Raw genomic sequence first — 19860 nt, 5'->3', positions numbered from 1 at the left:
ATGCGAATAGATTTGCCTTATTTGCAAATTCCAAGGCAAGGGCAAGATTGCATTAATAAAGCTCTGCTTGAGTTCTATTTTTACAAGATTTAGATATTATTAAAAATAGCTATGGGTGCTGAAACGTCACGAATAGAGGGAAGAAAAATGAAAGCTGAGAAGAAATCCAAGGGACTGGAACACAGGTGGGACAGAATAAAGGCTCTTTGATACCTTCCATCACACAGGACATTTGCTTGTGTTGACGGAGCAGGAAAAAAATAACTGGTAGCGACGGGTCCGTTTGAAACGAGTACTTTTTCAACCCCAAGAGCTCATTTTCAATACGGGAAAAACCTGCCACTGAATGAGCATTAATGCAGCAGTGCTTTAACAATGCAAGGTCATTTAACAGCAGCTTTATTTTGCGGGCTCTCAAGAGTTTCCTCCTTCCCGCTGCATGTCTTAGGGAAAACAGCCTCCTTCTAACACGGTGACTTTTATCTCCTTATGACTGCGTGCAAACGAGCCCTTACGCTGAAGAATAAGCCCGTGGCTCCCTCCTTTAGCGTTTTGTTACTCGGTGACTCCTCTCTGTTTGCTTTGCCGGCGATCTTAACGCCGTCACCATCTGCACTACAAAGCACAAATAAAGCCGCACGGCTTAATGCTTTTGCCATATAACCTTCTGTGATTACATCAGTGGTTCTCAAGCTGCCGACTCTCACCGCGGCCGATTGCGGCGATTTGGGATCATTTTTCCCCAGCCGGCAGCAGCACGAAGCGCTGCGTGCTGTCAGGAGCTGCCTGGGAGCCCGACTGCCGCGTCGGAGTTGAGCAAACTTTGCGATGCCCCACACGGTTGACTCGGGGCGGCTCCGCTCAGCCCTATTGCAGCCGGGGTCACTCATCGGCGCGCCCCGAGCCGTTTGAAGTCCGTGAGGTGGCCGTTCCGCGCCCCCCGCGCCCCATGAAAGCTCATTCACATGGTAACGTCGGGCTTTTTTTGTTTTTTTTTTTTTCTTTTCTTTTCTGAAGGCTTCGCGGCGACCGACAAAAGCCCCCGCTCCAGGGATCGCCACAAAGGACGGAGACGGGACATTGTCTGGGCCGCGCCGCAGCTGCGGCTCGCACAGCCCCGGCCCCCGCCGCAGGCCCCAGGCCTCAGCGCGGGTGGGCACGGGCCCGGCTGGGGCCCGCACTTGGGATTCGCTGGGAAGTGGGTCAGCAGGGCGGGCGGAGGGCGAGGGCACGGCCGCGGGGTGCCCGCCGCCAACGAGAGAGAGGGAAGGGGCGGGAGACGGGCTGCGGGCTGAGAGAGAGCCGAGATCGCCTTCGGGCCCCAAGAGGAACGGCCCGCGGACACCCCGAGGCCGGGCACGGGGCACGAGGCCCCGCTCCGCCTCCCTCCGCCTGCGGGAAGCGGAGGGCCGGCAACCCACGGACAGCCCTCTTGCGAGCCCCAGGTAGGGGCCGCTGATTGACAGCTCGTCATTTTCCATTGGGTGCTTTTCACGCCAATCAACGAGGTGCGCGGGGAGAGATTGGTTGTTACTGGTAGCCCTTGTCCCGCCCCTCTTGGCACGGGCCAAAGGGGGAGGCGAGGGGGCGGGGCTATCGGCCGAGGGGCGGGGTGGCGGGGGCGCGGAGGCTCAGCCCGGGAAGGCTCCGCGCGGTGGCGGCGGTGACTGTAGGGGACGGCGGCGCGGGATGGGACGGAGCGCGGCGTCAGGTGGGTGAGGGGCCGCGGGCCCCCCCGACGGTGGTCTGTAAGCCGAGGTCCGTGCGGTGGGGCCAACGCCGGCTGTGGGATGCGGTTGTGAGGTTCCCGAGCAGAACGCGCTTCGCGCGCGCAGGCGGTTCGGATTTGCGCTCCGTGCGGGAATGGGAGCGCGGCGTCTGACCGCGTCTTTGTGCCGCTTTTGTCAGCGGCGGGGAGCGGGATGGGGCGGGACGGATGGGGCGGATTGGGACGCAGCCGGGAACTTGGGGGGACTTCGCATCCGAACGGGTGGTTGTGCTTCGTTGTCTTGCCGGGCTGGGCTCTTTATTTTTTATTTTTTGTCTTCAAAGCTTTACGTGGGGAATCAAAAAGCACTGTGTTGGCGTGAGGTAGCGGTGTTGTTCTGACTTGGCCTGAGACGGTGCTTTCCCTGGTAGTGCGGTGCTGCTTGGAGGAGGGAATGAAGTAATGGAGTAACGTTCCGGCGGTAGTTCTGCAGCGCGCTGCCCCGCTCCGCAGCCCGCAGCTCGGGAGCTGAGCCATCCGGCTGCTGAGCAGTGTGATGTAGGGCTGTTAGGTAGACCGATGGCCGAGGTGTAACCGGTAAGGATGAAGTGACAAGTTACAGCGCTTGCGAACTTGAGGATCCGAAGGATTTAAAGCCCGTATTTGAGCCGTGGAAGTGCGCTTTGTTAGCTGTTGTGCTCAATTAGTGCTAGCTTAGTTGGGCATTTAAGGAGAAAACAGGCAAACGTGGAAAGACCGTCACTTGCCTACGCTGAAATGAAGGCCCCAAGTCGTTCTTGCCCTGTGAATGTGGCTTTCAAGTAGGTCCTGCCAGAAGGATGCTTCATCAGCAGCTGTTCAGCCTGTCACCAGGACCGGGCTGTATTCCCGCTGAGCAACGTGGAAGCAAGATTTATTTCCAGAAGCATTCTGGGGTTGTGTTGTGCAAAGCAATCTCTCCTCACTGCTGGCTGAAAGGTGACTTCGTAGGGTTTTTTGGTGTTTGCATGGCTTGTGGGAGTGGGAATGTAGTTATTGGGCAGAGAATGGAGAGGTTTTGTTGTACGTGAAATAATTGAGTTGGTCGTTTTTCTCCTCCTTTTCCACAGCTATTTTCTTCACATAAATAAGATTAGAAAACACTTCTTAGTCAGATGCCAAAACAATAGTCTTGATTATACACAGTAGTATCAGAAGTTGTGTGGTCTTTGCTAATCTTTCTGTTTGTGGAAGTAATGAAAAATGACTTTATTTCAGAATTAGAATTGCTTGTGTTTTAAAAAGAGACTTTCATAGCAGGAGTAGGTTGACGAGGCTTCAAGTTTGATATATGTGGTTCAGCTCATACTATTCTCTGTAGTTAATAGCAGTATAGACCTGCTCTGTTTTTGAGAATATGCCCTATCTGTACAACGTACCTTGAATAAACAACGATAATGATTTTAGGAGTGCCAATACCAACTTCTTACACACTGGTTGTTCTTTGTTGACTAGATTAGCTCAGATGTATATGGTTTGTTCTTCAGTGAGAGGAAACATGCCATGTATTTATATGAAACAATAAGTGTCTGCAGGCAGTATTCCTCTGCAGAGGAAAGCGAAAGAAAAGCCACGGATGTGACAGATGATAGTAATGTTAGCTTAAAGCTTCTTGTATGCAGTGATTAGTAGGGCAGTGTTTGTAAAAAAAACAAACCCCAGCAGATACTGCAGAGAATTACAGAAGAGCTAATAGCAGATGAGCATTTAAGTCGCTGTGTCGGTGTCACCTGGACAGTGGATTAGCTCTCATGCTTGTGCAAGCATTCCCATGTTGTCTGAACTTCCTGTGTACACAGTTCAGTCTTGGTAGACAGAAGAGTGAATGGAGTAGTGAAGACTGCTGGAGAGAACTGCTTATCTTATACAAAGTAGATGTGGCTCTTGGGGATGTGGTTTGGTTGATGTGGTAATGAGTTGACAGTTGGACTAGATGATCTTAAATGTCTTTTCCGGTCTTAAAGGTTCTGTGATTCTGAAATGAACATATGCAGTTAAATCTTTGTTCTTTTGAACTCTCCCACAGCACCATCTTCCAAAGCTCTCGACTGCTTATAGCAAGAAATAGGTGAAAAAGAATTGTACCAGTGAAGTCTGTTCTTACGGATCTGTCTTTAGTTGCTGTGTGCTTGCAGTACAGTCTTGTAATTGAATTTGAAATAGATTTTGTAACACAGCACTTCATAATCTCTTCCATTCAAAGTTGTATCAATATCTCACCTAATTTATGGGTGGCAGCAGTTAAGTTTTGGACTTCTTGTGGTTGTTACAAAGAACTTGTTGACGGCGTGGATGGGGAGGCAGTGTTTTCACCTGGCTAATGTCTTATGGAATCATAGAATTGCTCAGGTTGGAAAAGACCTTAAAGATCATTGAGTCCAACCACAACCTGACCATACTACCCTAACTATAACAGCCCTCCGCTAAATCATGTCTCTGAGCACCACATCCAAACGGTTTTTAAACACATCCAGGGATGGTGACTCAACCACCTCCCTGGGCAGCCTATTCCAGTGCTTACAAACCTTCCTCTAAAGAAGTGTTTCCTGATATCCAACCTAAACCTCCCCTGGTGCAACTTGAGGCCATTTCCCCTCGTCCTGTCACCTGTCACCAGTCAGAAGAGACCAACCCCGCTCTCGCTGTAAGCACCTTTCAGATATTGGAAGAGAGCAATAAGGTCTCCCCTCAGCCTCCTTTTCCCCAGACTAAACAGCCCCAGTTCCTTCAGTTGCTCCTCGTAGGTCATATTCTCCAAGGCCTTCACAAGCCTTGTTGCCCTTCTTTGGACCTGCTCCAGCACCTCCATGTCCTTTCTGTACTGAGGTGCCCCAAACTGAACACAGTACTTGAGGTGAGGCCTCACCAATGCTGAGTACAGGGGCAGGATGACTTCCCCAGTCCTGCTCACCACACTGTTCCTGATACAAGCCAGGATGCCATTGGGCTTCTTGGCCACCTGGGCACACTGCTGGCTCATATTCAGCCTCCTGTCCATGAGTACACCAAGGGCCCTTTCCATCAGGCAGCTTTCCAGCCACTCCTCCCCAAGCCTGTAGGGTTGCCTGGGGTTGTTGTGGCCAAAATGCAGGACCTGACACTTGGCCCTGTTGAATGTCATACAGTTAACCGTGGCCCATCGATCTGGTCTATCCAGGTCTTTCAGTAGTGCCTTTCTCCCCTCATGCAGATCAATACTCCCTCCCAGCTTGGTGTTGTCTGCAAACTAACTGAGGGTGCACTCAATCCCTTCATCAAGATCATCAATAAAGATGTTAAATAGAAGCAGCCCCAGTGCCAAGCCCTGGGGAGCACCGCTCGTGACCGGCCGCCAACTGGATTTAACTCCATTGACCACAGCTCTTTAGGCCCGGCCATCCAGCCGGTGTTTCAGCCAGCAGAGCGTACACCCATCCAAATCGTGGGCAGCCAGCTTCTCCACGAGGATGTTATGGGGGACAGTGTCAAAGGCTTTACTGAAGTCCAGGTAGACCACATCGACAGCCTTACCTCCATCCACTAAGCGGATCACCTTGTCATAGAATGAAATCAGGTTTGTCAGACAGGATCTACCATTTGTAAACCCATGCTGACTGGGCCTGATCCCCTGGTTGACCTTTAACCTGGTTGACTGGTCCATGATGGCTCCTGAGATTATCCGTTCCAGAACCTTCCCGGGCACCGAGGTGGGACTGTTAGGTCTGTAGCTACCAGGATCATCTTTCCGGCCCTTTTTGAAGGTGGGCGTCACGTTTGCCAGTCTCCAGTCTAACCAGTATCCCTGGTTAGCCGGGACTGCTGAAGGATGATGGAGAGTGGCTTGGCAACCACATCCGCCAATGCCCTCAGCACTCTAGGGTGTAATCCATCTGGCCCCTTAGTTCTCTAATTTGAAAGTCATCCAGTGTAAGGAAGGACCAGGTTGGAAATAGGTGTCTTCCAGAGTTAAATTCAGCTGCACATTGTGTTCAGAAGGTTCGTTTTCCAAGGGATGCCACAAGTAGTGGCTGCTCAAAAGTAACTGCTTATTCTCTTATGAGCAGAAATAGGAAGAGGTAGAGGGCATTTCTCTTCCCCTATATCAGACTTGTACAGAATTTTTGTAACTTATGAAAATCAGTGTCTAAGAATTACATAAAGGCATCTTGAACCTTTGCTCTGCAGCAGGACTGCTACACCACACGTTTTCTCCTGAGAAACTAACCTATGTTTAGAGGTAATGATGAATTAATATGAAATCAGACCACGTGTATTTGTTCAGCACTAATGTGTGAGTGCTTTCCCTTCCTTCGCACGTACTGGCATTTAGATCCAGCTGTTCAGAATCCAACCTTCTGTAAAAGCCTCTGAAATGTTGCACTGGAGTGCTTGTAACTGCAGAAATGGTGTGGTTTTTCACCCCTCTCAAATCTCAAATATCTGAAATGTTTTTAGCTGCTGATTTCTTTTTTCCTCCCCTAAAAGGAGAGACAAAATGTTTGGGAAGAAATAAAGAAATATGTGCATAAAAGCAGCTGAAGATCGAAAGGGAAGTCTTTGTGGTCATTTAAAGCAGTGAAATCAGAGCTTATCTTGTTTTACTTCTTTATTTTTTGTCAGGTGGAACTACTGGAGGATTTTTGTGAAGGCTTATTAGTATGGTAAGCGTGTGTTGCACTTGTTTGTGCTTTGGAAGACAAATCCAATTTCATTTGTGGTAGGGATTTACAGGGATACTTAAACACTTGACAAATCAGTTTTCCACTGAAACGTTCGACCATTAAGCTAATGGAGTTCTCTGGGTCTGTGGTCAAACACTCTATTTCTATTTATTTGTTTATTCACAGTAGAGTTCTCTATTTAGCAGAATTCTGGTTACTCATTTTCAAGATTTTGGAGCAGCTTCCTACCTTTTGAGTACAGATGTGACGCGACCTGTTTGTTCTCTTATGATTTTGATAGCCAAATGTGTTTGTAGGGATCAAGGCTGGGGGGCAATGTGTGATTCTTGAAAGTGTGGGTTATCTTTATGCCACGTTGGTTTTTATTTTTGAGTTGCCACTGCTGATGTTACTCTGAGTTAAATATCTTTTGTTTTAAAAGCAGAATAGTTGAGTTGCTCAGGTACAAATTGATTTGTGCTTGTGTTTATTTTAAATACAGAAGGCAGTCAGAAACAAAAATTGTTTCCCCAGCATTTGCATCCTATCAAACTGGTTATATTTAAAATATGTTGGTTCTCTCCTGATCATTCATAATTTCAAGTTTTCTGGCAAGAGGTGGCTGTTTTGCTGCTTTTTCTTATTGTTTATTTGAAGTACTGGAAAGAACTGGCACGAAACCTCAAGTGCTGAGTAACAGAATTGACTAAGAATTAGTGAACATAGTAACGTAACTAAAGTAAACATCTTGGACGTGGTCAGCATACAAGTATTTTGGCTTTAGCTATTAAAGTAATCTTGCATTCTGTTAATAGTTAGATTTTTGTAATAGTCTTCACAATGCGATGCAACCTTTAAAGTCCTGGTAAGTGACATAGAGTGCATACAGATATTGATAGTAATTTGAATCTGCCCTAGGTTCGTATTTTCTGGTCATTATAATTGACGTAAATAGGAGTAATCTATCTGACTCAGTCCTAACTTCCAATGAATCTGTCAGAAACAGTATTTTAGGTTGACTTAAATTCATCTTTTTTCTTGTCCTGGAATAAAAATATTCTGGTGCACAGAGTTATGGCCTGACTTGTTTTCTCTCTAGTGAGATAAATCAGCACTGTTTCCCTGTTTCTTTGGCATGACATTTTACTGCACATCCCTGTTGTTGAAGTTGGCCCAACACAGAAACTATAAAATGATTTCTTGTGGTAAAACTCTATCAAGCATCATTTATTTGCACAGCAGCATGCACAGATAAATTCACATTAATGAAATATATTTATCGCCATTAAGTTCAGATGTCACAGGTTTTCTTGGAGGCTCATGCAGTAATCGTCTCCTCCCATGCAGCTGTAAAAGCACAGTTTGGCAGTTGTAAATAGCGTGACTATGTTCTAGGGGTGCTTTTTTGCTGTCTGAATATGCACCTTGTTTAGAATGATATATGTGTTACGTTTTTTGTGTCCTTTCAGTCTCATGTTATTTGACAGAACTTTGCAACTGGGAAGGAAAGTTCATATTGTAAATAGTGCAAATGCTATTTGATGCATGATCTAAATGCAATTGATAGATGAATTTCTCCAACTTCGTGGCAGCTGCTAATAATGGTTATAGTTGATCAGGCATTTGAAATTTTACACGAGCTTGTTCTCAGGTAGGGCAAGGAGTGGTAGAATCTCTTTGCTGTCATTTGGCCTTTTTTGTCTTCTTTCCTACTGATTTTTTTTCTTGAAGGTCATTCATCTGGCCTTTCTGAGGTGGTGTCAGAATTTCAGGTATTGGACTATGAGCATATGAAGCCATTTCTTATGTGCATTATAGTTGTTGCCGAGCAGTTGACTACAGAAACAAGCTGCTGGTTGTTTAGAGTGTAGAGGCTTCTCCATCCTCACTTGTATTCGGTTCGGATGGGTGTGCTTCTGGGCATGCTGGATTTGCCCAAGCGGAAGCCCTCATCTTTTGGGGACATGTTTCTTTCTATCTAATGCAGTACTGCCCTGCTGTTAACGTGTCAGAGATTCTTGGTTCTGGGAGCACTTTTGTCTGCTTGTTGGCAATTGAGTGATGTTGGATTTTCTTAGGATGCTCAACTTTGTTACTTCTCATATTTTTCACTGTTTTTCTTCAGTAGCTTGTCCTTTAGGTTGCTGACTAAATAGATAATAGCGTGCAGTAATATTATGGATTAAATGAGCATGCTTCCTTCCTGGTTTATGAAGCCTATCTAACAATCTTATTGTTCTGGCAGATTATGTAGGCAGAGGTCATTGATGGCATAAACATACCAGCAGTGGAAATGCAACATGACAATGACAGTGTAATGGTGTTTTGGAGGCCGGAGTTCCACAGACCGCTTACAAGACAGCACACGCAGTATGTGTGTTGATATGAGGGCCTGAAAGTCAAATATATCTAAGCTACGACAAGTTAGAAGCGTCTCCTTCACATTAACTACGTCAGTGGAGTTTTTCTCTTCGGCAGGAGACCCTGCTTGCTTGTTGCCTGACCTCAGAGGTGAAGCTCAGTGTTCTGGTCTGATAGCACCTCACCAAGAAGTGATTCTCAGGGCACGAGCTGTGTACAGGACGTACTGGACAGAAGATGATATGGTTTTCCTAAACACTGTAGTTCCATCTGTCTTTCATGTGCTGTGTACGAGGAGTCTCGTTTATTTAAAGGCCGAGTATAGATAGTCAAATAATTTGCTGTACGCTATGGCTGGTAGATGCTCGTGGGTCCGTATCCTTGGGCAGATTAGATCATCAAAGCTGAACTGCGTGCTAATGTAACAAAACTTAATCTGTCTGTATTCTAAAAGGACAAAAATATTTCCTTTTATTGTTGGGAATTCATTGAAACCGAAGCTGAACAAAGCACCACATCAGCGAAGACTGAGAAGCTTGTATAATCTCATCAAAAATGTTTTATGCAAGTCTTGCTGCTAATGCAAAAAGGACCTAATGTTAATTAAGACTGCGTGTGAAGGACAATGAGCATAAGTTGGGAATTACTGGAACTCTGCCATATTTATAGTACAGAACAGGAGATAAACTGTAACCATCGGGGCTGTCTTCTCCGGACTCGTTAACCCTTTGCCTGCTTGTCACTTGCTGCAGAGGGGCTCCTTGTAGCAGCTGGAATCTGGGGGTGAGGTTTATTCTGATCCTAGTTATTGTAATGGCCTGCCGGAGTTTGACTATTCCTTTATTTGAGTGCTTCCAGTTAACGCATATGGTTATAGTTGTTGTCTGCAGCTGTTGCTCACTCATCCTTCTCCAGTAGCTTTTTTCTTGCAGCCTGGAACTGTGTTGCAATGCCTTCATTTGAAGGGTAAAAAGGCGAAACCTTCTTTTGTCTTGTGTTTGTAACATCCTGTAAGGTAAGGACCTTGCCTCTGTGTTACTGCTGTGCAGCTGAACAGAGTCCTGGTAAAGCAAGTGAACAGTGTGTGTAGCCCTTCTATCCAGAACTCCCTTCATTTAAAAGGAAAAACAAACAAACAAAAAAAAACCCCATACAAAAATAAAGGCTGGTAAAGGTGCAGATTCTCATCTGTATTCTCATGACTTGGAAAATTAATTAGCATTACGATACGTAGTTTGCTCATAGTCTGAGCCTTCAGTTCCTTGGTATCCCAGAGTTCTTGTACACCTCCATAGTGACAGTCATTTTGATAGTAATAAACAGTAGTTGGAGAACTTATATTTGCAATGGGTGACAAACATAAAATATTCACGTATGTTAACAATATTCCAGCAAATATTGGATTTGTTGTTTTTTTTTATCTTTGCTTTGGAATCCTGTGGTGGAAAAAGTCATTATTCCATAGTGTTGAGCAAAGCTGCTCGTGTGCCATGAAGGTGATGTTTTCCTATCAGGGCAGCAAGCAGCTCTGGAGACTTGTGCTACAAGACAAGGCCTGGGAGTTTGTTTCATTTAGAACCCTTAAACGGCCTTTGGAAACACTTTGAGAAGCTTTCCTGCATATCATTACATATGAATGAGGAAATGAAGAGTTTGAACTTCTGAATTAGAATGGGAGCTCTAGTGAAAATTTGTCTGTCTTGTTTTCTTGGAGCAGTTGCAGCCTGCTGCTGAGCTTCCTAGCAAATGCTGAAATCCTCCGGAACTTCTATCAGCATAGGTTTATTGCAGAATTATTTCCTGGGAAAGTACTGTTTTTCTTCTAAAGGCTGACTGCTGCTCTGAATGCTTAAACAGATGTAAACATGGAGGAGATAGCACATCACTTCAAATAAAGTCTGCATGTGATTATTTCAACTTCTGTGCTGGATTTCAAGATGCTTGCATGTATTACTGTTTGTTTGCACATGGCTTGAATATTGAAATTCCTTCTAGCCTCCATGTGCCAACTTAAAGCTGGAATGGGGCTGCAGTTAACCCTAAAATGGATTTTAAGCAGGTTGTACAAATGGCTTACTGTTAGTTCTAGGTTATGTATAGAGTAGAAGGGCGCTTACCAGGCGGTGCTGGACAAACAGACCTGCAGGTATACAGAAAGCATCATGCTTTGCCCACTGTTCTTTCTACAGGAAGGAGCAGGCACAACAGTTTCTTTCAGCATTCAACACCTTCCTTTATTTTCTCTATGCTGGAGATATCTCCTTTGGCTCAGCCACCTTGTTTCTCTGCAGGCTCTCCATTCCACAGACCCTACCCATCTTGCTCATCTCCATGCAAGTAAAGAGTTGGAGACTTTATTGCCTTAATACTGTGGCTTTCTGAAAAGCACAGAAGTAAGTCTTTAAGAAGTATTTAGTGTTTCTGCTGCTTTCTCTGTCTCTTAATCTGAAATTACTTCAGCAGCAGTGAAATAACTGCCTTTGAAGGGCAAGTTCTGGTGGTTTGGTTTGTCCTTCTGCCTATGGCGGCAGCAGCTGAAAACCCCCAGTTTAATCTTTTCTTCTCTGTCCTATATTTTAAGATGAATCTGCTAACGCTTTTTGTTGCGTGGCACTTCCTCATGTGGATTTTCTGTTCCCCTTCCTCATGCTGCAGATTCTCTTCCAAGCATTTCTTCTGATTTCTTCTGAATTCTTCTTTTACTTCCCTCTCAGTCATTCTTTTATAACATAGTATTCCCCTTAAGAAAGAACTGCTTTGTGGTAAACTTCTGCTTCGTGCCATTTCTGGTTTTAAAAAAGAAAACCCACAACCCACAGATGCTTTTCGTATTTTTAAGGAGTGAAATGCTAACAGATTAAAAAAAAACCAAAACACCACAACAAAACAGCAGCAGAACAGACCCTTCCCTCCCCTGCTACAGTCATCCCAAAAGAAACTTAAAATGGGGCAAAGTAGATGTAAGACTTCAAATGCATTGCCAAATGTAAACTCTTCTTTCTTCTTCTGAGCCAACTGCCTACTATCAGATATCTTTAAACCACAGAATGTTGTTGTTGGCAGGGACATCAGAAAGAGTATTCTCTCTTCTAAACAGTTGTTGTTTGGAAAACAAGCATATGTCTGGCATCATCATGGATCTTTAAATGAGGAAAAAGTGATTTTGTTTTCAAAACGTAGTAAAACAGTGTTTTCAGTGGAATCAAATGTGAAATGGTTTTTGGAAGCTTAAACCTAATGGTGTGTCATTACAGTTGATTGTTGAGGTTGAAACAACAAGGGCGGCTAGCCCATGTACTGCAAAGTGTTAATCATAGCCTGGCAAGGTTTTTGCTCAGCCCAGTTACTGGGCTCCAGAGGAGCACACAGCCAAAAACAAGGCATCTTTTTGGAACTTTTCAAAGCTGAAATTAAATGTTGAGGCTCAGATGTAAATTGACAGCTTATTTATTCATAAGTGACTATAAAGTTAACTTAACCTTTGTCTATAAATGTGTAATTTGAGCATCTCTCTTGTTATTTGTCTTTGGTTAGAACTATTGCTGTTAATGAAGCAATAAAAAATACATTGAAGTAAGCTTCGTGTACCTATGGGATGACAGCCTACAGGGTGAAAAGCTTTGATTTGTTGGTAAAAGATAACTTTATGCTGTGTTACAGGTGAATAAATACAATGTATAGCAGTTCCAGATACCCAAAGAGGTTAGTTTAGGCTCATTAAATTACAGGGAGAAGGTAAGAATGGAGAAAAATAATATGCTTTGGCACTGAGCGGGGAACGTTAGGGAGATTTAACTGTGAGGGCTGGAAATATGGGTGTTGAACATGGAGGAGAAAAACCAGGCAATTGTAATTGGTGCTTATTTTAAGTGATCTTATTACCTGTATAAACTAAAATATATGTGGGAAGCCTTGAAACTAAAACTTGATGGAAATACAGACCCTGAAGGACCAGCGTTCCTTTGTTAGAAGTGAGTTTTTGAGTCTTCTAAATCAACTTTGAACAAAACATGAATGTTACTGCAGGAAGGACAAGATTTGTAGAAGTAATTTAAATCTATTATGGATGAATTTGCATGATATTACTAGTATTTCATCAAAAAAATCTTGCTTTTTTGCTCATGTCTTCAGGTGTACAATATAGTTTTGATTTTCTGTGTTCCAAGCATGCAGGACTTGCTGATTTAAATGTAATTCTTAAAGGGTGTTGAAAGAAGAAAAGAATTAGCTTGATCTAAGTGGGAAAATTGCTCGTTATGGTTATTCTGGAGGCATGAAACAACTTTTGGTGAGCTTTTGAATAGAAGAAAGTGTGGCCTATTGAACAGCTGGTCCTTAAGGATGAAGTAGTTGCAGGGTACCGTATCTGCCTCCACTTTCCCCTCAACTGTATTCACTCACCAAAAAAACAAAACAAACAAACAAAAAACCAAAAAAACCTAGCCCCAACCAACAGAAAGTGTTAATTAACCATACTGTGTAAGATTGAGGTGTATAGCAATTCTATCCAAGAATGGTTACTGATACTGTAGAGGCATAGAAGAAAGTGAAGACCGCTTCCTTAATGCATAGTCTCTGCCAAAGAGATTATTTGTAGCCAAAAGGAGACTTCATGTATCAATCATCTGGTCTAGTAATAGTTTTCACCCACTCTTTACTTATTTTTAATAGCTTTTTTGATAATGCATGAATAAATAGCTCCAGAGCTGTTTGTGCATGAGGTTTATAGTGCATCATTGCTTCCAGCCATTAAATCTATGTTCTCTTCTCAGAAAGAGGTGGCCAAGTTGTGAAGGGGCACGAAATCTGGGAATGTCTTTTGTGTAGTCTTGCATACTTTTGCTCGAAGCCTGGCTAATCCCTTTGATTTTGCTTCCTGTTTTTTTCAGAAGTGCATCTCATATGAGATTACCAGTGGTGGATCACTCCTAGTGGGTGGTGGGCTCTTTATTCTACTTGTTTTTGTGCTTAGGGAAGGACATGTATTTCTGTAGCAGCAAGGTTGTATCTGGAAGGTTGTAGTTATCTAACTTGTAAAGTATTATAACTCTATCTTTAGTGAACCACATCAGGGCAAGGATTGTTGTATGGATACTGGTTATTCTGACTCTTGGCAAGATTCCCTTCCTCCATGACTGTTTACTAGGTTCCAGTTGTTTTTGTTTTAAAGGACTCAAATATGGAGCTGTTGGCTGTCCTAACAACAACTTACCTACTTTGACGTTGCAAGATAACCTTTTAAAGTAGTAGTTTTGGTCCCGATCTCTTAAGTATTTACATGTTAATCTGATAATACACCACTCTTAAACAGAAGCCTTTCTGGAGGGCAAGGCATCCCTGCATTGTTGTTCTTGAAAAACTGTAGCCTATGGGATCAGGTGATACTTTAAAGTGGTTCTTCAGAAAAGAGCTTTTAAGGAAAAGATTCAGTACCTGTCATGCTGCTTTAATTCATTGTGCTCGATGCAGAATTGCCAGGAATTTTGTAATTTGTGATAATATATACGGTCAGCTCAGGTGGTTGTAGTTCTTGTACCACCACAGCAAATTTTAGTCACAAACTTGACCTATGTAGAGCTATATGAGCAATTCAGTCACTTATGGTGGAAGAACAAAGATTTGGTCAAGCGTCGAATTCTTAGTCTGGTGTGCCTTTGCTTGCTGGCTTTCCTGAAGCCGTAACACACATGCTTGTGTTTTTGAGCAAACACATCATGAACTTAACACCAGCAGTTCTCAAACTCTTAACAGAACCTCCCTTTTCTGTAACAGCTTGTTTCTGTGCTGCTCCTCTGCCAACCCCAAGCAGCTGTGAGGCAAGAAGGGGAAGCTCTGTGTCACAGCTGTGCTGCTCAGTCTCTGTCCTTTGGGATGTGGAGCTGGAGCCCCAAAGCACTGTGTGTTCCTGTGTGGAGATGGGAAGACTTGGATCTGAACCTGTGCCAGATTCCCTGCTGTCCTTTCTCTTCTCCTTCCTGTTCTTCAACAGAATGGTCAGTAATAACCAAAAGACCTGATTGCTTCCATTCTCAGGCATAAGCCACACCCTTATTTTGAACCTCCCTGAGCAGGCATGCATCATGTTAGGCACATGGCCTGCTTTCTTTCCTTTTCCGCTTAATAGTAGAGTGTAGCTTTTGCTCTTTGAATGAAAAAATTAATATAGATTTATTGATGGCTTCTGCCTTTCAGCAAACAGTTATTACTTCTTCATGACTTCTGAGATTTTCATCTTTTTTCCCAAAGTGCATCTTGCATCTTACTTAAATTCCACTTGCAATTAAGTCTAACAAGGGAGGTCAAGGTCAAGAAAGGCTTCCTTGTGTACGTCAGTAGCAAAAGGAAGACTAGGGAAAATGTGTTTACTGCTGAATGAGGTGGGTGCCTTGTTAATGTAGGACACTCAAAAAGGTGGACTCCTCCTTTGCTTCGGTCTTAACTGCTATAACTGCCCCTCAGGAATGCCAGGCCTTGGAGATAGGAAAGATTCTGGGGAAAGGAAAACTACTCCTTGGTCAAGGAGAATCTGGTTGGAGTAGCCAACATGGATTCACCAAGAGGAAATGGTGCTTGACCAATCTGGTAGCCTTCTGCGGTGTTGTGGTTGGCTGGGTAAATGAGGAAAGAGCAGCACATGCTGAGTACCTTGACTTCAGCAAGGCTTTTGAGGCTGTCCCCTGTAATGTCTTTATGGGTACGCTTAGGAGATGTGGGATAGACGGGTGAACAGTGAAGTGGATTGTGAACTGGTTGACTGGAGGTCATCAAAATCTGTCTGGATGCTCACCTGTGTAACCCTTTTCTGTATAACCTACTCTAGGGAATTTGCTTTAGCTGAGGTGTTGGACTAGGTGATTTCCAGAGGTCCCTTTCAACCCTTAGAATTCTGTAATTCTCTTTAACTTGTGAAAACAATATATATTATTTGTGACTTTCAGACTCTTCAATAGAGGAGCAGTTGAAATGGATATCTTTATGGTTGTTGGAAGACTGAAGAAGGATCATAGGCAAGAGACTGAGTGAGAAAATGATGGCATACCTGCAGTCATGTTAATGTGAATTGCTAAGGGAGATCTGGAGTATACATAAAATACCATACATACTAAGAAATACAGCTGTGTTTTTGCTTTATTAGACTTGGTTATCTGATCTAGATTTTTTTTCACCGTATCAAAATTTCTTCATGGAAATTGCTTTTGTAAGATACTGCTTTTGAGGGCAGCTGGTTGCTTCTCCAAGAATAGAATATAGTGTCCCAATAGAAAACACTGACTGTGATGGTTGTTTGTTTGTTTTTTATAGAAAGCTTGCTGACTTTTCTGATCTTTATTTAGTATGGACTTCAGTGATAAATGCATGTATAATGTTTGTGTGGATACCTATTTCAGCCACTAAATGGTTTTTCTATGTATTTACATCCTAACATTTTAAAAGGAGTTGTGAGGACTATATCAGAAGTCGAGTAAAGTAGTGATTACCACTGTGGTATATTTTGACAGTTAAGTTTTAGATCAAGACACAGTGGATTACTGTGCTGAAAGATAGAAAGTTTTAAGTGGTGCTATGTCCTTGTGTGCAGGTCATGCTTCTGTTATTCTACTTTTCTCTGATGTTATAAAGTAGTCAGCTATAAACCACATAACCTTCTACTACTTATAGGGTAGTCTGAACTGAACAATTTGTTAATTCTTGTTGGGGCAATGGGCAGCTCCCTTATTTGCTTTCAGTGCTGCCAGCTGGTTATCTGAACGTTCTTTGTATTGCTGATGTCACCCTATCCATTGCTGAAACGTTTAACTTGAAGGCCTGTATCTGTCTCCCCTCAAGCTGTGGGTGAGTATCTTCAGTGATCCAATGGGTTTTCTTTCTGGCTGGAGTACTTAAACATGTGTAGCACCTGTCTGTATTTCTCAGTGATTGGAGAATCTTTATTGTTTAGATCTAAAATGACCAAGTGAAAGAATTATAACTGCATTGTGTTTGATGTTGGTATATGAAGAGACCTAGAAGACTGTCTAGCATGACGTTATCTTTGGATTTGGCTTTGTTTGCAGTGAAGAATTGGTGCTGGCTGTCCAAGAAGAGTGTTAGCCTGGGCAAGCCTCTAACTACTGAGGTGCCAAAGAGGTGATATTTGGGGGCTGGTCAGTGCTAACATGCTTCTTACGTACCAGAATGCCTGGCAGACCAGTGCTGTTACTGTTACTGGCTCGTGGTCTTAGCAGGCTGTCTTTTCTCCATGGTGAAATCTCAGAAAGACAGGTATTTTACCACAGGTAAATTCCAGCCTCTACTTGACATGCATCTTCTGTCTAATATTGTCAAGCAGTAAATATTTTTACCATAATCCAATGAGTGACAATGAATAAGAGAGAGATACTGGATACAGGTTGAATATTTTTACTTTGTTGTATGCTTCAAAGCAAAACTGCAGGAGCATAAACTCACTTGGAGGGAATTGATAGCAGTGGATGCACTAGGTGCTGCAACAAAGTCTGACCATCTCAGCAATTCCCAGGAAGGTAGGGAGCTATCCTTGGACAGCTCAGGAGAGGACAGATCACCCTACACACTCCAAAGACAGCATATATCCTAAGTCTGCATATCTAGATGTCTTTGGAGGCTCAGAGTTTGGACAGCAGCAACTAAATCTTAAGTTAAAACCACCTGGAGGATATGACCTGCTGTGTCTTCCTTTGTTGCCCCTTGCTTGGTTCTGAGTAATTGTTTTCATTGCTCTGCTATAGAATAGCACCCCATGCCATGAGAAGTATTTCATTGAAACCACTTGTCAATGCATGGTTCTGCTCCTCAGAGACCCAAGAAACTCTTTTTCAGGTGACTTCTACAGAGCTTCAGTAGTTTGCAAGATTTTAGTTGTATGCTTTTGAGTACAGGAAATTATAAAGGCAAATCGGTACTGGAAATTGTAAACACTTCCTTTTCTACGCATGTAGTAACAGCTGCTGTTTTAATTCAAACTACAGTAGTAAGTTTTGGATGTCCATGTATGAAACCATGTTTTAAAACCCTTCCCCCCATCCTACAAAGCAGACTTCACCGTAAAATCCTTTTTTCACCATTTTGATGATGACCTACTGTTCGAATACTTTTAATCCTCAATCTGTATAAAAGTTATGTTTTGCATTAAATCCTTTTTCTCTGTGGATTTCTGAGGTAATCCTCTGTATGCCATATAGCTTGTTCTTTAAATTGCTTGCATACTAAGAGTTCTGTTTAGAAAGTTTTAAAACACTGATTTTAAGCACAATTCAGCTGTGTATATATTTCTATCCAGAACTCAGTGTTATACGTTTTGTATCTCTAAAGTTGTATCTTATTGAAACTGTTGAGTACTTTCGGTAATTTGATCAGTCATTGTAAGTCAAATGTGGTGCTTGGCAGAGGAGTCACTGATGTGCTAGATAATGTGTGCATTTTTTTCCTTTAAATGACTTCTGTTGGGATTTCTTTCCTTTTGGTGATCTTATGGAAAAGAGAATCCATTCAAAAGGAAGTGTGTATCTTTGGTTGTGCTAAGAGATGGAGATTTGGATAGTTGAGGGTGTATTGAAATATATTTCCCTTTATCTCATACTGCGTGCATCTGCAATATATTTTTCATCATAGTTATTTGTCTTGAATATAGAATAGGTAATGAGAAAGTCCATTATTTCTCCTTGTGTTCCATTCCTGTGTTCTCTGCCTTGTCTTTGATTTTTCTTTAATATTTTAGTTAAAAATAAACCAGAAAAATGCCAGTTGGAAGGACACAAAACCTCTTGATGTTGGCCATGTCTTGATGTTGGCCATGCCTTGATGTTTTCGTTTAATGATGTAAGGATTTATACTGTCTGCTGGAATAAATGCCAGTATACTTGATATCATTTGACCACGAAAAATGTGCAAGATTCTCATCCTCACCATCCATGTGGTAATTCTTGGCATTCTTCCCTTCACTGTAGGTTGTACATGTTGCTGACCTGAGCAGAGAGTTCATTCATCAGAGGGTGGATTCAGTGATTCTATTAATATAGCGCAGCCATACAGACTGTTGCATTGAGGAAACCGATGGAAGCAGAGGTCTGCAGTAAGTAGCTAGTGTGGGGAGGCTACTAGAGATTCATAAGGTACTTTTCCTGCAAAGATTAATGTGATGTAAATATATCCTCAGCCATCCTAATAGCATGGTACTAGAGGGTTTAAGTTCTTTATCAAGTTCCAGTCACCTCGTACTAGGGTAATGCTCTAAAGACATATGTTCTGTAGGGTTTTTTCAGTCTGGATCTAAAGCAGATCTGCTGTTTCTCAAGCCATGAGTATACTGAATAAATAATTGTAACTTGTGTGCTCAGGAAATCACTGGAGTGATTTTTCAGTCTCCAGTTGCAGGAGGGGTTGCCAGGTTTCTGTGTTTCCCTCAGACAGATACAGGAGTTGCTAGAAAGGAGGGTAAGCTCCCTGTGAACGACTGCAAAAACTATGTTCTCAATATGAGTGTAGTTTAGTGGGCATGGTGCAGATGGGCTGATGGTTGGACTAAGTGATCTTAGTGGTCTCTTCCAACGTTTATGATTCTATTATTCAGTTCAAAATACTGATGTTAATAGGGTACTTTGTGACATAATTTTAGTCACGCATGCAGCTTACATTTGGAAGGCACCTCTTCCCCATGTAGTGCACAAATCCTTGTGATAAGATGGGAAGACCTGAGTATGAATGAACTAATACATACGAGCACTTTATTATATGTAAGTGGCTTCAGAACAATTCCTTCTGAAAGCATATGAACACTTCAGTGCGGATCAAGATCTTGGTCAACTAGCAGATGTTGGTAGCAAACTAACTGGAGGAGGAACGTCGTTTACAGTAGATGTCCACTGCAGCACTGCTTATTGGAATTGAGAAGGAGGGCAGCATGCTATTAAAGCTTTGATACTTTGAGGGAGGATAAAGGAAATATAGGGGGAGTGCTGAACTATTCTCTTGGAGCTAAAATCTGTAATGCTTTTGTGGAGACAATATTTTTGCAAGAGCTGCTCATTACATTTTTAGTTGGTTTGTTTTAGCAAGTATGTATCTAAGTAATATTTAATCTACTGTGAAGCGTCT

At 42.9% G+C, this 19860-nt stretch overlaps 1 protein-coding gene across 13 annotated transcripts in view; it reads left to right on the top strand.

Moving 5' to 3' along the window:
- Positions 1–741: 741 nt before the first annotated feature.
- The window catches only part of WASF3 (WASP family member 3), a 64510-nt gene continuing 45391 nt past the window's right edge, over positions 742–19860 (top strand). For 5 of the 13 annotated variants that reach the window (XM_004938782.5, XM_417128.8, XM_040704123.2 and 2 more), the window contains exons 1-2: positions 1634–1711; positions 18714–18838. The gene's annotated coding sequence lies outside the window, so the exon portion shown is untranslated. Of the gene's footprint in view, positions 969–1633; positions 1712–18713; positions 18839–19860 lie in introns of those variants that run through there. The other 8 variants (XM_040704114.2, XM_004938781.5, XM_040704134.2 and 5 more) reach the window with 3 other exon arrangements.

Source organism: Gallus gallus, chromosome 1 (genome assembly GCF_016699485.2).
Source record: "Gallus gallus isolate bGalGal1 chromosome 1, bGalGal1.mat.broiler.GRCg7b, whole genome shotgun sequence".
NCBI classification, from domain to species: domain Eukaryota; kingdom Metazoa; phylum Chordata; class Aves; order Galliformes; family Phasianidae; genus Gallus; species Gallus gallus.
The sequence above is the reverse complement of the archived record's forward strand: the minus strand, read 5'-3'. Positions and strand labels throughout refer to the sequence as shown.